This window comes from Pseudorca crassidens, chromosome 8, assembly GCF_039906515.1.
Source record: "Pseudorca crassidens isolate mPseCra1 chromosome 8, mPseCra1.hap1, whole genome shotgun sequence".
Classification (NCBI taxonomy): Eukaryota; Metazoa; Chordata; class Mammalia; order Artiodactyla; family Delphinidae; genus Pseudorca; species Pseudorca crassidens.
The window spans coordinates 58,737,409-58,754,237 of NC_090303.1; the positions used below are offsets into that span (position 1 = coordinate 58,737,409).

General features: G+C 39.7%; 1 long non-coding RNA gene across 2 annotated transcripts in view; it reads left to right on the forward strand.

Moving 5' to 3' along the window:
* The window catches only part of LOC137229132 (uncharacterized), a 143,481-nt gene that overhangs the window by 13,962 nt on the left and 112,690 nt on the right, over positions 1–16,829 (forward strand). For both annotated transcript variants that reach the window (XR_010945554.1, XR_010945553.1), the window contains exon 3: positions 7,795–7,969. This is a non-coding gene — a long non-coding RNA (uncharacterized lncRNA). The remainder of the gene's footprint in view (positions 1–7,794; positions 7,970–16,829) is intronic.

The following is a 16,829-nucleotide window of genomic DNA, read 5'->3' on the forward strand; positions in this document are numbered from 1 at the left end:
TTTTTATTCTTGGTGAATTTGCCTTTTAATTTCATTTAGTGACCATTTTGTCTTACATGATGGAATGGTGTAGATTTAAATGAACTCTCCAAAGATTGATAAAAATCGATGTCTGTTCACCACGCTTTGAACTATACTTCAACCTGATAAATGAAATTTGCTGTTTTCTTTTAAAAGGGAGGATCATAAAGAATATTTGATTATTTTGGTAAAGACAGGCTTCCCTTTGTAAAAAAGATGGTATATTATGGAATGACATTTATAACCTAATGTTATTTAGATAAAGTGGGGGGAAAAAAACCCAGCAAGACCTCAATGAGGGAAACAAATCTAGAAAATATGGAAATCTGATAAAATATAAGGCAACCATTTTCGTCTTGTTCTGTGGGAACTTGTCGTTACCTGCTGGGGAAGTCTGGCAGGTCTGTTCAGACAGAGGCTGGCAAATGCATTTATTAATCATTTCAGGAAAGATGAAGAAGGCCTTCAAAGACAACACTCTCTCCTTGGCTTCACAGGATCTTTTAAGGTTTTACTGTTAATAAGATTAAATAGGAGATGGGCAGTAAAGATATTGGAGCAGAGTTTATTATGAGAAAAAGTACACATTAAGAATCGGGCTCCTCCACCACTTAGTTCAGCATTCTGTACACATTCTTCCATTCAGATTTTTTTATTGCTGTTTGCTTAGGGAAAAAAAGTCCCTGGTGAAAGAATGTGGGCATGAGTACATTAGCTGCCTCTCTAGTGCTCTGTCTGCTGTGCGGGGCCACTACAGCTTTGTAGTTGTCTGCTGGTCAGGGTTGTAGGCCGTTGCTGGCTACAAACCAATCTTCTCCTTACAAATAAAGGAGTCATCTGCCAGCATTGTATTTGTTGAGGCTCTTCGAAGCCAAGCAGGACTGCCCTGGATGGAGGGGATGAGGAGAAGTTTATAATAGGATCAGTTTTGTTTGCAATTTGTTTCTAATAGATGCCAATAAGCCAGTTAACTAGGCTCCAGTTAATGGACATTTTATTGTTTCTCCCCCTGCTGTGCACATGACCTCTCCTTAGAAGCATTTGCAGTGCCCGAAAGCATGGATCTGCCGCCTGGTAGCCCAGCGCTCTCTCCACTCTAGAAAACTTGTTCACCAGCCCCAGGCTGCAGACCAGGCCAAAATACTTTGATCAGCCTGTCATGGGAAATTTACAGCAACATTCGGGCTTTTGTTCCATGTGTATTTCTCCAAATATAATATCTCCCTCAAGAAATCAATGATAAGCTGTTAAACTAAAGAGCATGGTAACATCCACAGAGCAGTAAATTAATGGTCTTTTGTGGATAGATGGTTACAGATTTCATCATAAAAAATGGATAAAAGATTACATATCACGTAGAGCGAAACTTTTAATAACTCAACATGACTTTTCTTAATGGGTTTTATTCATTTTAATCATTATAGTGTCAATGATGATTATAGCCTTATTAGATTGTAGTGATTGAGGGGACTGTTTATGAGATATTGAAAATCTCAGGCTGCTCAGAATAGCCCAGCAGCCCGTGTGGGTTTGATGTGTAAGTTTATCTGGAGGAGTAGGGCTTGTCAGGAGAGTTTCAATTAATACTTTTACTAAATTGCTCCTGTCTTTAGTGACCTAGGTCACAGATGACTTAAGGATTCCACAACATCAGCTTTTCAAAATAGTTGAGCTGCAGTAGTGTAGATCAAAGAAGGTTCTGAGTGAGCGTGTGTGTTTAAATAAGGTAGGGCCAGGAAAGGCCTCGGACAAAAGTGGCATAAGTCCCTCTACCTCATTCTGCAGCCAGGAGAGTCCTCATTCTGCCTTATAGTTCCTCCCCAGAAAGGAGGTACTTGAATAACAGGATATAAATTTGGCCACAAGAATTTGGAAGGTTAAATTCTCAGTTTTTCTCTTAATCTCTGGACACATGATTAAAATGTAAGCCAGGACTCTATTAGTGATTAATAAGGTGTTATTCCAGAGAAATGCCCCAGGACCCTGTCATCCTAGGAAAATTATAGTAACTAAGGTGTAAATGTAACAAAAAAAACAAAAAGAACCCTACAAATGAACACCTTCAATGAGACCATGATCAAAATACCATCCACCTGATATCCTCTTGATTTAGTATTGATTCTTTAGAATGTCTATTTCCATTACGAACAATTCTGTCACCTATCAGTTATTCCAAATGTTTCACTATAATGGAAGTCATATAGAGCAGGCCCAGTAGAAGCAGTGCATCATGGTGTCGTAGCAGGAGACCTGGTTTGCATTTGGGCTACCCTCCTTTAGCAGCAGTGTTCTGGGGGGCAAGTCACTTGAACTGTCCCAGCCTCCATAGGAATAAGAATAATACCTGTTTTGCTTATCTCTTTCACAAGGTGATTAAGATAATCAAATAAGCCCACATCTGTGCTTAAGAAACCTATGTTTTCCAGTTTATCTTTAGAGCTCCACTAAGATCCAGGAGCCAGAGGACCTGGCTTTTGTACAGGGTTCAGCAATAGGTAGAAAATATCAAGTGGTTTGATGAAGATCTGGAAAAATCAAATTCAATCTTCATTTAATTGATTTAGCCCTAATTATTTGAAAAAAGAACAATGAAAGTCAAGAGAAACCTAGAAGAGCTTCTCTTTCTTTTTCTGGAGGGAGAAGAGGTGGATATTTGAGTTCAAAAGGATAGTACAAGCCACTGGGAAAGACTTAGGAAAGTACGAGTTGTCTGTGTTCATCTGTCAAATGGGCAGAGCTGAGAATCAGCCTTAGTCTAGACCTTACCAAAAGAGAAAGGAACCAAGGGCTGCAGAGGAGAGCAGTTGACAAGCAGCAAGTGGGTGAAGACTATTGAATGTTCCAGTGAAAAGGGAATACACAGAAAGTAGGGAGGTGGTCTAGTAGGGGGAAGAGCATGGGTCTTGGGATCAGACAGCCCTAGTGCAATCCTCCACCACCAATGATGATGCTCCCCGCCCCACCCTGGCCCCCCAGTGGCCAGCCCTACTCAATATTCACTCACCTAACAAGGGACGCATGTGGAGTCAGCCATGTTTACTTCTGCTAAGGGTAGGTCTAGTCTAGTTGGTGGCTGGGGACACTCAAATGGCCTCAACATTTAATTCCCTCTGTCTGTGCACTCTCCCTGGAACTTCTGTTCAAACCTATGGCCTCCTTATGTACCAGTCACTCCCGGATTTCTGCCTCTAGCTCCAACTTTCTCCTGGGGTCTTGATATAACTTTCTGTCTTGCTGGTCATCTTTGCTTCAGCATGTCCACCTTAAATCTACCTTTTTTCCATCAAACATGTTCTTCCTCCTGAATTTCATAACTTGATTGGTAACATTCTCACTGACCCAGAGGTTACAAATTGAATGTTTTTGTACCGCCTCCCCCCAATTTATATGTTGAAATCCTAACCCCCAATGTGATGGTGTTAGGAGTCGGGGCCTTCAGGAAGTGATTAAGTCATGAGGATGGAGCCCTCATGAATGGAATTAGTGCCCTTATAAAAGAGACTGCATGGGGACTTCCCTGGTGGCACAGTGGTTAAGAATCCGCCTGCTCACTCAGGGGACATGGGTTTGAGCCCTGGTCTGGGAAGATCCCACATGCCACAGAGCAACTAAGCCCATGCACCACAACTACTGAACCTGCGCTCTAGAGCCCGCAAACCACAACTACTGAGCCCACGTGCCACAACTACTGAAGCCTGCACTCCTAGAGTCCGTGCTCCGCAACAAGAGAAGCCACTGCAATGAGAAGCCCACGCACTGCAATGAAGAGTAGCTTGCCGCAACTAGAGAAAGCCCACGTGCAGCAACAAAGACCCAACACAGCCAAAAATAAATAAATAAAATAAATAAATCTGAAAAAAAAAAAAAGAGAGAGAGAGAGAGACCCCAGAGAGCTCTCTTTCCCCTTTTGCCATGTGTGGACACAACGAGAAGCAGGCTGTCACCAGACACTGAATCTTCCAGAACCTTTATCTCAGACTTCCCAGCCTCCAGAACTGTGAGAAATAAATGTTTGTTGTTTCAGTCATCCAGTCTATGGTATTTTTGTTATAGAAGTCCAAACAGACTAAGATACCAGGTGACTGATTTTGGAGTCATCTTCCACTCCATATTCCTCACTCCCTACATCCAATCAGTCACTAAGCTCTGTCAATTCAAATTCCTTACTTGGTGGTTTGAAAATAGATCCCCAAGTTCTTTGATGTTTCTCCTATTGACAGGTGAGTCTATGTCTCTTCCACTTGAAACTAGACTTCTGTGACTGTTCTGACCAGTAGAGTGTGAAAGTGACACCATGTGACCCAAGGCTAATCCATAAAAGGTGGCTCAGCTTTGGTGGTTTCCTCCTTGGAACTCATCAGCAAAAGGCCTTCATGCTGTGGGGAAGCCCAAACTAGCACATGTGAAGGAATTGCATAGAGAGGCCCTGAGACAGGAAGAGACAGGGATGCTTGGCTAGCTCTCACCTACTCTGCCCTTCCACTTCTGAGGTTCCAGCCACCATCTGACTACAACTATGATAAGCCTCTGACTAGATAAACTGCCTGGCAAGCCCTTCCCAAATTCTGACCCACAGAAACTATGAGAGTTGATAAAATAATTGTTGTTGTTTTTAGGAATCTGAAAAGAGTTCAAGTGAACTTATCTACAAAACAGAAATAGAGTTACAGATGTAGAAAACAAAACATGTTTACTGGGGGTAGGCCGGGGGAGGGGAGAGATAAATTGGGAGATTGGGAGATTATACACACTACTGTATATAAAATAGGTAACTAGTAAGGACCTACCATGCAGCACAGGGAACTCTGCTCAGTGCTCTGTGGTGACCTATATGGGAAAAGAATCTAAAAAAGAGTGGGTATATGTATATGTATAGCTGATTCACTTAGCTATACACCTGAAATTAACACAACATTGTAAATCAATTATACTCCAATAAAAATTTTCAAAAAGAGAAATATTAAAAAAATAAACTGTAAAAAAAAATTGTTGTTGTTTTTAGCCACAAAGTTTTGGGGTAAACTATAACTTAGCAATAGTAACTGGACCGCTTACCATCCATCTCTTCCGTCCTACAACTGCCACCTCAGGCCCTCATCACCTTGCATGGCCAGTGGCTGGCACAGAGGAGGACTAATCATCAGTTTTGCCTGAAGGAAAGCCAAGTCCATGAGAACAGGCTTTGTGGACAAGATTAGGATCTTAAATCTAGTTAAGCCAGAATTTTCTGACAATAGATTTCTCTCTACATTGTAAAACTACAGATCTACGATCCAGATAAATCCAAGAACGATGAGACACGTGCCTCCACCAGAAATGAACAATGAAAAGGAAGAGAAAAGGTTTTTAAAAATGAGTATTATCAGGTCGTATAAGAATGATTTGTTTAGAGTTGGTTCAGATCATTTTTTCTCCCCAATTTACTCGTTTTGTTGTCTTGTCAGTTGAAATCAGTCCAGTTACTTGAGTTTTTCTTCCCAAAGGGCAAAACAAAGATTGTCTTACATTTTTCTTTTCATGCCAGCTGGTACTCTCCAGTTACCATTAGAGACATTAAGGTTTTAACTTCTGTTAATCCTTAGACAACACTAAAAGGATTCAGAGAGCTTCTGATTTACACATTTAGTGAGAAAGAGCCTTCTGATTCTTATTGCCTTTTACATGTTCCATTTTTCAGTTTTATCTATTGGAATGTAAAATTTCAGCTCTTTTATAAATTGCCTATTAATATTTAATTTCTTATATCATTCTGTTGTTACCGGATAACCACAGTTGCTACAAGGAACAATAACAGAAGATGCATTAACTATCAATAGACAAGGACTCAGATAGAAGAAGTAATACACATGAAAAATAGACTGTCAAGCAACATCAGCCTCAATGAGCGTGAATTTACAGTCGTGTACAGTAGCCACAATGGCTCTCACTGTTGATTCATCCTCTGATTACTCTGTGTGCACTGTAGACAAAATGGTCTAAATGAAGACCAAGGTAATAAGTGAACTATCTATCATCTCTTTTATTTTTATTCCAAGCTAGGGGAATTGGCAGAAAGAGAACAGTAAATTGAGATTCCTGCTGGTTCTGTGTCATAGGACTCTTTTAAAAACACTGAAGTCTCTGTGAATTATTTAAGACAGAGGATAGAAAGTAGGACTTTGCAATTTTACTGAAGCTTTATTTCAAGTTCCTTACCACAACTGTTATCTCAGACTATGGGTTTTTGTTGTTGTTGTTCCGAAACTACCAGTACAAGAACATTTGCTTTCAGTAAAAGGTAGAATGTCCAAGTCAGGAATTAATGGAAGAGTCAAAAATGGAAACAAATATTGTAGGTGCAGGTTGAGAAGTCAGGAATATTTTCAGTTACTCAGAGAATCTCTGATTTTAGACCCTCTTTAAGTAATTTTACCACCTTGACATGTCTACTTGGAGGTCCCACAGCATCTTAAACTCACCATAGTTAAAATAAAACTTGCTATTATATTTTCCCCTAACCATTCTACAGCACAACAAAACTAACCCCATCACTTTCGTCTCGATTTTCTTTCACGCCTTAATGGCACCATAATTTTTCCCCTCATTGGTGCTCATAACCTTACTTCCTGCTTCTATGTCCACTTACAATATTCAATCATTGCTGGAAGAGACATTTACCATGAAGCAGATGAAGCTTACGTTCAGGGCTGCTCTTGTGCACAGGTCTTTTCCAGGGCTCTGGCAACGGCACAGCACTGTGTTTTTGTAAAGGCCATATGTTTTTGTAAAATTGGGGGAAATAAAACATTTCGGCTGCTATCTCTTTCCACCGTGACCTCTCCTCGGCCACACTTGCCCTCTTGTCAGGTGCCAGCTTGGAGACTGGGCAAAAGGGACGTCGAATTGAGTTTGGGGATACATTTATTTGGGTTTAATGGGACATATTTATGTGTTCTGGAGGTACTTCTGTTTATATTTAGTTAGTGCTAGTTGTTCCAATGTAGGGAACACCTTCCAGTATATTCCTACTGTCCACTGTGCTGAATCTTTGGTCTCATAATGTAAAGAAGCAGGGCCAGCAGTGCATCATGCAGTGCGGGTGGGGAGAAGAAACAAGACATGAGTGTGTGGAACCAGAAGTTGGGCTATGGAAAGTTCTTTCAGTTCCCAGGCATGTAAAGTTGTAAGCAGACGATTCGCTCCTCATCAACGCCTGGTCAACAGAATAGTTCTTTCCTATCAAGAATGTACTCTAAAATGCAGTGTATACAGTTATGAATCCACCATACATTTTTTTCTTTTGCAATGGGAATAGTGAAAAATAGAGTTTTTCAGCCTCTGTTTGTATGGTACAAATTGGTAGCAGGTCTATAAATATTAAGTCTGTCTCTAACAACTTACACACAAAATAAATTTAATAGAAATGTTTTTCAACTTTAAAGAATCCTAAAAATTTACATGACATCACCAATAATGAGTTGTGAGTCCAAAGAAACTTTTCTCAACTATCAATAATAGAAAACGAATTTTGGTCACCGATGCTAGAGGAGAGACTAAGTTATCTTCCTATTCTGTCCACAGAAAATGGTATTATAAAATATTGGCTATATGAAGAAGCAATCAAGGAGTGTATAGCCAAAAATGTACAAAAATAAGAATTATAGAGGTTTGTCAGGCAGTTCATTTTTAAAAATATGTTGTTTTTTTCTCGATTTTGTAATTCATGATTTCTTTTCTCATTCTAAATAGATATTCACTTTTATACTTAATACTTTATTGTTTTTCTTTATAAAGGAATCATATAAGCTTCTTGATTATATGAACTTCATACCCACCAAACCTGGATTCATCCTGACCCAGCCCTATGGATTCTTCCTCCGTGGTGTTTCTTGACTCTGCTCCATCTTTCTGTTTACTGCAGACATCACCTTTCTTCAGACACCATTTCATCTTGTGGTGGTCCAGCAGAGTAAGTACCAAAAGTGGTTCTCACTGCATCTTCTCCTTACTCTCATCCATGCTGCTTCCTCATATCAGATTACTCTTATTGATAACAGCAACAAGTACGATCTATGCAGTACCTGTTAGGTACCAGGTACTTTATAGATACTGTCTTTAATTCCCACAATCACCCTAATAAGTAGGTATGACTACCATTGCAGAGATGAGGAAATCAGTTCCTTATAGTCCTTAAGGAACTTGCCCAAGGCCACAAAGTAACCACATGACAGAGGCAAGATTCAAACCCAGTTCCCCCAATTCTCAGTCTGCCAATAGCATGCAGCCTCCCTCTTTTCTAAAACGCTCAGCTTCCCTCACTGGTTTCAGAAAGAAACCTTAACCTTCAGCCCTCCACAGTAAGATGCTGGCCTCTCCTTCCAGGAAAATGTGTCACCTTTCCTATTTACATGCCCCCAAGGCAGCCAAATGGAATCCCTGATGGTGCCCAGATGTGGCACATCTTTTCCCTGGCGTTGAACTTTCCCCTCCACAGTAACCCCTTCTCAATTTTCTGCAACCCTTGAATGCAAGTTTCACATGCCATCTCCAAGTCTCCCAAATGGGTGTGATAGCTCCTCCTCTTTAGGTTGCAAAGCATTTTGGTGTTGCTGTTAGGGATTATAGCACTTACTCTTCTTTTGATTTATAGGAGGAATATGGGCACTCATCTGTACATTGTTGCAATCATCTCATTTTATAGTTTACTTAGTTCACTTAATACCATAGACATTCTCCATATTTCTGCACAGTCAGTAGTTTCCATGTTGAATGGCTACATGTTTTATTTTTTGACATGAGTTATTTAAATATTTCCGTATATGCAGACTTTTTTTGTTTCAGTTTTTGTTTATGTTTTTATGGTTGTTGTTGTTTGTTACTGTTAAAGTCAGCATTGGAAAGAACATCTTTGGAATGTAGATTTCTATGGCATTATTTCCCCAGGGTAAAACTCTAGACATGGTCTTACAGGATCAAAGAGCGTGGACATTTTATGACTCCTGTGGCCCTGTTGCTTTTCAAAGGTTTCAAATTTACGTTGTGATTGGTAGTACTGGATTGTACTAGTTTCACCTTAAAGCATTGGATGATATTTAATTTTCTGGTTTTTGCCACAAGAAGGTTGTTCCCTTTGTGTCTTGGTTTTCTTTTTGAGATTGTCTTTTGAAATTGGGGTAGACAAAGGAGGGACACGAAAAATTACGTGAATAAGTTGCTTTAAGTTTTTAAAATTTTAAGTTGAATGGTGGAGGAAGGAGACAAGCTTGTGAATAATTTGATACACAAATATATCATAGTCTTCAAATCTACACAACCAGGCTCAGTTGGCTGATTGGTTGACTATATGCAGATGCAAATATTATGACTATGCCAGATGTGTAATTGGACAGCCACTGCCAATTAAACGAGGCAGCAAATTGAAGAGGTCTGGGAGATAATTGATTCTCCAAATTAGTAACGCAATTGGTCAAAATTACAATACCTGTTGAAGTTACTTTAAATTTTGATCTAATAGTAATTAGAGGCTTTGCCTCATGTTCTATGAAATATTCCTCTTTGCCGATGAAGTATTAAGGGACTGGTAATTTAGGCAAATAAATGATGATTGCCTGATCAAAGTTGCCAGATTAATATAAAATGTAATGGTAGTAAATTCTCCAATAAAAGAAAATTGTTTAATATCTCTGTAGGGAGGTAGCCAAAAATACATTCTGCAAATATTTGGATACAGTTTTTACAAGGTCCAGCAGCCCATTCCATTTTGCAGGTTTTCTTGATAGGTTCATAGACCCATCTTTTTTCTTTTACTATGGCAATAAGTAATAGTGTCTATTCCATGCCTTTGTCATACCTAATTGCCACTTTATTGTTCCCAAAGGGCAATTGGACTAAGACTTAAAAAGCTGAATTTAAAATGACTAATAAGAATTAAAAGAAGGAACCCAGAGATTGCAGAGCCATCACATTCTGATCCTATTTCCTACAGTTGTATTTTAAGGTAATTAATAAGAATCACACATTGTTGAGAGAGTAACTGTCCTTTCTCAAGACCTAAACTTTAAGAACCACCTATTTACTCTCATTTGTGACACAGCATGTTCTGATTCTCTCAGATACCTTTGGCCAACCTTTCCCATCCAACACTGTCATTTATTGAAAAGTAAAATTATCTTGATGTTGAGCAGGATCCTGAAAGGAAAAGGAATCTGAAATAAAAACTATTGCTTCTCCACATACTGAGAATTCCACTTAATATGCAGCATTTAGAGTGTGATAGGATTTCTGGCATCTTCTTAATTGTGGCTCCTGGTTGCTTTATAGAAAAGAAGACTACGGCTCAGTCTATGCCCCCTAGAACAGAGAAATCTGGAGAGCACTCACTTTTCACTTAAAAAAAAAATTTTAAGTACCCACTAGTTGCAAGACCAAGTTCTGCAGCCATGATACTTCTGCATAGGTGAAGAATTCGGCTGCCTTGAACAAAAGTTATAGTCGAAACTGTTTCTGGGACTCTTGAGTAAATATAACCTAAAAGTATAACCCTCTACTGCTGCAGAAGCAATGTAAAACTTGAACATGATTTTTAGAATCTTTTTTGACAAAGCAAGTTTCTGCTGGATCCTGGGTAAGTGCACTAGGAAGGAGGCGGCGCTTTCTGTGTTTAGAACTTACTAAGAGTTAGTGAATCCGAACCTTAATCATTGCAATTCTAGTTGGTATGCTCCAAGTAGAGCACTAAATTGTGTTTTAAAGGGGTGAGTAGATGCTTTAAAAATGTTTTAAAAATAAATGTCTGAATGTCAGTTTGGTTTCTGGGTTAAATTGCCCTCTAAATTACCCAGTTCTAAAATCGCATTTCAAAGCTTCGGGAAACCCTGTCTGGGGCCTGTCTAGACCTCAGAATTGGCCTGGTTTGTTTTAAGGTTTCAACAAGGCCCCGGCCTGCTGGGTTTGCCTAATGCCAGGGAGAGGCATGTGTGAGACGTGATGCAGATTTCTGAGGTACTGTTGTGGTTTTTTTTTTATTATTATTAGTATACTCTGTGTGGAAAAACAATTTAAAATATGATATCATGGTATATTTCTGGAATTGCATTATCCCTTGTCTTCAGAGCTTCTTAAGTGAAGAAGGGCAGAGTGGTGGATCACAACCAATGAAGTGGGATCAGAGGCCTGGCTTCTAGTCTGACACCATCACTAACCCACTAGGATCTGGAGAAGTCACTTAATCTCTCTGTGCTTCATTTCTAAAATGAGGACATTTAGAATATAAACTCTCTACAGTCTCTTTGGTTCTATGCATCTATAATATTACAAAAAGTGCTGACAAGTTTTCTAAATTTTATTGTATGCAATATGTTTTTACTGGAAAACAAACCAACAGTTCAGCTCTAACTATATACCAGGCAAATCTAAACCTTAGAATGGACTTAGCAGCTGGGCTGTCATGAGTTAGTAAATAGGGGTTTATGGAGCCTCAGAAGCTCATGCAATTAGGGCACCAAGCCAGTTGGGGTTATACATCTGTCACAATTGGTGTGATGAACGATTCTAACTGAATATACACTTTTAAGACATAGACAAGCTTTGGCTATTTTTTTAAAAGTAAAGTTTTGGAGAAAACTAGAAACATTGATCAAGTCAATTAGCTCATACCTTAGCAGTTCTGCTTTGCATGCATTTGACAGGATGGAACATTCATAAATAGGTATATTTAAGCCCCTTTCAGGGCTGGATTATATACTAGTCTGGCACGTGTGACTTCTACATTTCTTTAATTACTGCTTCATGCAGCACCTGCATTACAAGTCGAGCACTGTGGGTCTGGTGGGCCCAACTCACACTGAAGGGATGAAGGGTATCACTCATGTCTGTTGCCTGATCCTTTGAAGTTGGACAAGTAAGCGGGTCAGTCATTGGAGGATGGACAACTGGGCATCATACTGGGCCCTGTCATTCTGGCCAACAGAGGTGTTCCCTCAACAACCAAAGCCATTTACACATGAACTTTGAGCAAGGAAGCTCCTGGCATACAACAGTGCTCCTACTTCTGGCACCTCCATCCTAATTTATGTGGTTCTTGCTTTGTGAGGAAACCTCATCTAGAGAGAGACATTCACTGTCTACCTAGGGAAAATGAGAGGAAGTCTTTTTAGCTAGTTGAGAAAAAACACTCTTCTGTCTCATATAATACCTATTGAACAGACTCATTGGCTAATTGTTAAACTCTCTTCTTTAGACCCATTTGGTGATGTGAATTTTCTCTTGAAGCATATCCCTGAAACTCTGTCTCATAAGAAAATTGGCTATAGAATGAAAAGTGAATGAAACCTGTGACAACAGTGTTTTACATTTTTAAGAAATTGAGGCGCAATTCACATAACATACATCTAACCATTCCAAGGTGTACGATTCAGTGGCAGTGCACTGAATTCACAGTGTTGTACAATCACCACTTTCTCTCTAGTTTTCAAAACTTTTTCATCATCCCCAAAGAACACCCCATACCCATTAAGTAATAGCTCCTCATTTCCTCTTCCCCCATCCCCTGGCAACCCCTAATCTCCTTTCTGTCTCTGTGGATTTGCCTAGTCTGAATGTATTTTAGGTTTTGAGGAGCTACTTTTATTCCAAAGTATTCAGCTCCAAAAGATATGAAGGAAAAGAGTATGGATCTGAAGAGAGAGCGTTTCTGTGATTATTAAATGTTTATCTGTCAGGGCCTCCGGCTTCCTTCCCTCTGAATTACAGCCACCTTCAGAGCACAACAGGCTGCTGACCAGCCAGGAGGGAAGAGTGATGTCCATTTAGAGTTCCAGGAAAGGCATAAATAGGGCCGAATAAAATGATTTTAGTTGGAGTTTGGTAATATTCAAGGGCTCGTTAATGGGGATTATGAACAAAGTGAGGAATGTGCTCCCAGCTGCCACCAAGTTATCAATGTGGTGAAGGATGGCCTGTGAGTTTCCTGACCTCTGTAGGACACCCTTTTGCTCCATCCAACATACCGAATCTGTTAAGTGCTGAAGAAAACTGGACTCTCGGAAAAGGATGTGTAGTCTTTTATTCAGTCTCTGAGAGGTTGGTGCTTAAATCTGTGGGAACTTGGACGTTCACTCTTTTTTTTTTTTTTTTTTTTTTTTTTTTTGCGGTACGCGGGCTTCTCACTGTTGTGGCCTCTCCCGTTGCGGAGCACAGGCTCCGGACACGCAGGCTCAGCGGCCATGGCTCACGGGCCCAGCCACTCCGTGGCATGTGGGATCTTCCCGGACCAGGGCACGAACCCATGTCCCCTGCATTGGCAGGCTCTCCACCATTGCGCCACCAGGGAAGCCCCAAACGTTCACTCTTTTGATCTCAAATCTCAGAGGGAAGTGGCTTGGTTAGCAGGCTCTGTTAGGGTACCATTCTGAAGCTTCACAAAGCAAAAGAAGAGATCTTCTACCTTTTTCCCTTCTAACTCAGACAGTTACCAGTTCCTACAGTTGAACTGAAAATATTTCTATATAGGTACAAAATGAGAAAAAAAAATGCATGAACCAAAAAAAGCAGCTCTGTGATCTTGTTTTTTCATTAAGTATTTTATAAACCTGGGAACTCTAGGAATGCTAGGCTGGGAAGAGAAAGGGAAATGAAGAAAATAACAAAAAATGCAAAAAGGTCTTTTTATCCCTCAAGCATCATTCTTCAGTGAGTAAAAAATGTTTCCAAATACCTGCCTATGTTCCAGGAATATTTAAGAAATCTTAATAAACTCACTCCCGTTTCCTGATTATTCCATGACCTAGTCATGCTTTCCTCTCTAGAATTAAGTACCAAGTTGCACGGGATATGGAAATACATGAGTTTCATCCAAAACCTGTAATTTTTTCTAGGTGAGCTCTTTCATTACTCACATAAAGTAGCATTGTACATAAACATTTTGTGATTTCCAGCCCATGATTTTTTTTTTTCTCATTTATTTTCATTTTGTATGATCTGTCCATTGGTGTAAGTGAGGTGTTAAAGTCCCCCACTATTATTGTTACTGTCGATTTCCTCTTTTATAGGTGTTAGCAATTGCCTTATGTATTGAGGTGCTCCTATGTTGACAGCATATATATTTATAATTGTTATAACTTCATCTTGGATTGATCCCTTGAGTGTCCTTCCTTGTCTCTTGTAACATTCTTTATTTTAAAGTCTATTTTATCTGATATGAGTACTACTACTCCAGCTTTCTTTTGATTTCCATTTGCATGGAATATCTTTTTCCATTCCCTCACTTTCAGTCTGTATGTGTCCCTAGGTGTGAAGTGGGTCTCTTGTAGACAGCATATATACGGGTCTTGTTTTTGTATCCATTCAGCGAGCCTGTGTCTTTTGGTTGGAGCATTTAATCCATTCACATTTAAGGTAATTATCAATACCTATGTTCCTATTACCATTTTCTTAATTGTTCTGGTTTTGTTTTTGTAGGTCCTTTTCTTCTCTTGTGTCTCCCACTTAGAGAAGTTCCTTTAGCATTTGTTGTAAAGCTGGTTTGGTGGTGCCGAATTCTCTTAGCTTTTGCTTGTCTGTAAAGCTTTTGATTTCTCCATTGAATCTGAATGATATCCTTGCTGGGTAGAGTAATCTTGGTTGTAGGTTCTTCCCTTTCATCACTTTAAATATGTCCTGCCACTCCCTTCTGGCTTGTAGAGTTTCTGCTGAGAAATCAGCTGTTAACCTTATGGGGATTCCCTTGTATGTTATTTGTCGTTTTTCCCTTGCTGCTTTCAATAATTTTTCTTTGTCTTTAATATTTGCCAATTTGATTACTGTGTGTCTCAGCGTGTTTCTCCTTGGATTTATCCTGTATGGGACTCTGTGCTTCCTGGACTTGTGTGGCTATTTCCTTTCCCATGTTAGGGAAGTTTTCGACTATAATCGCTTCAAATATTTTCTCGGGTCCCTTCTCTCTCTCTTCTCCTTCTGGGACCCCTATAATGCGAATGTTGTTGTGTTTAATGTTGTCCCAGAGGTCTCTTAGGCTGTCTCCATTTCTTTTCATTCTTTTTTCTTTATTCTGTTCCGCAGCAGTGAATTCCACCATTCTGTCTTCCAGGTCACTTATGTGTTCTTCTGCCCCAGTTATTCGGCTATTGGTTCCTTCTAGTGTATTTTTCATTTCAGTTATTGTATTGTTCATCTCTGTTTGTTTGTTCTTTAATTCTTCTAGGTCTTTGTTAAACATTTCTTGCATCTTCTCGATCTTTGCCTCCATTCTTTTTCTGAGGTCCTGGATTATCTTCACTATCATTATTCTGAATTCTTTTTCTGGAAGGTTGCCTATCTCCACTTCATTTAGTTGTTTTTCTGGGGTTTTATCTTGTTCCTTCATCTGGTACATAGCCCTCTGCCTTTTCATCTTGTCTATCTTTCTGTGAATGTGGTTTTTGTTCCACAGGCTGCACAATTGTAGTTTTTCTAGCAGCCCATGATTTGTTAAAAGCAACTTGCCTTCCCCCCTAAAGTTCTGCCCAGGTAATACAATAAATGAAAATGCTTATTCTTTGCCATCTAGCTTTTAAAATTTGTCAACAGTGAACATTCACTGAAATTTGCTCTACTGCATGGGGCATAAGCACTGTTTTAAGAGAAAAGGGAAAGGTATAAGCAAATGGGAATGTAGTTTGTTTTCCTACTTTTGAATTGAAAGAAGAGCTATTTTGCATTTCCTCAAAATTTGGAAATAAGTGGGACAGGTTGGGATGGGTATGCATGGGGCAGGAGGATGAGAAAGAGGAGAAGAGAGAAGGCTGCCTGCAGGGATTTCCCTACGCATGGCTAGGGCTGGGCAGGCAATAAGTCTCTGAATAGACAGGGGCTTATGGGAGGTTTGTGACTATCTCTCTCACTGGGAATCCCTCCCAGGTGCGGCTTTGGTGGAAGACTGAGCTGGCATCATGGGTATGTGACTTGTGCAATGGCGCAAGGCCTGGTGCTCAGAGGCCCACACTTGGTTTAAGGCTCTGCTGTCAGTATCTTGAAATTCTTAATAATTTTATTTTTGAACTTGTGTTTTGTATATTAATCTGATGGGGCATGGAGTATGCGTGTGAGCATTCCCGTAATATTCGAGTCCGCTGTTCCTTACACCCCATTTGTATATAGGGCTTGTGATGCCTCAAAAGCACAAAATTCTAGTGGACCCACCATGTGTGGGAGTTCAGCAAGACTCAAAGTGAGTACATAGGTAAGCCTGTTATGCCTGTCACTGAGTCGGGGGAGCTGAAAGCCCCAAGAGGCCAGGCTTTGAAAACTTGCTTTCCAGAATTTGCATCGAATGCAAAAAGAAGTGGAGTTCTAGGAAACACAGATGAGCAAGGAATGCTATCCTTTCTTACCTTTGTTACTTTCTTGTCAGAGTTACCATTTATCCTGAAAGTGATGATGTAAAAGGAAAGGGAAATATAGGGCAAACCATAATTGCTTTTCCTTTCTGTCTGACCCTCCTCAGTCAGCCAGAGCCAAAAGTAAAGTGCTGATAGAACACGTACTTATGCAAAAGGGAAAGAAAGCCAGCTGAACTCATTTTGTGCAACATTTTCACTGTTTTTGATAAGAACAAAATACATATGCATGGATGAAGTACAAAACATGAATTGTGTAATTTTGGTGATTCCACATATATGTTCAATGCTCTTATATTTTCATGTAAAACTGGCATTGCACATTATAAAGATAAACAGTAAAATTCATGCTAAAATTTAGATTTTTAATAGTTCTTTATTTAATACTGCATGTGGCAAATAAGAACATACCATGACACGTTGAAAGACTGAGAAAGACAGGAGAAAACTTTGCAG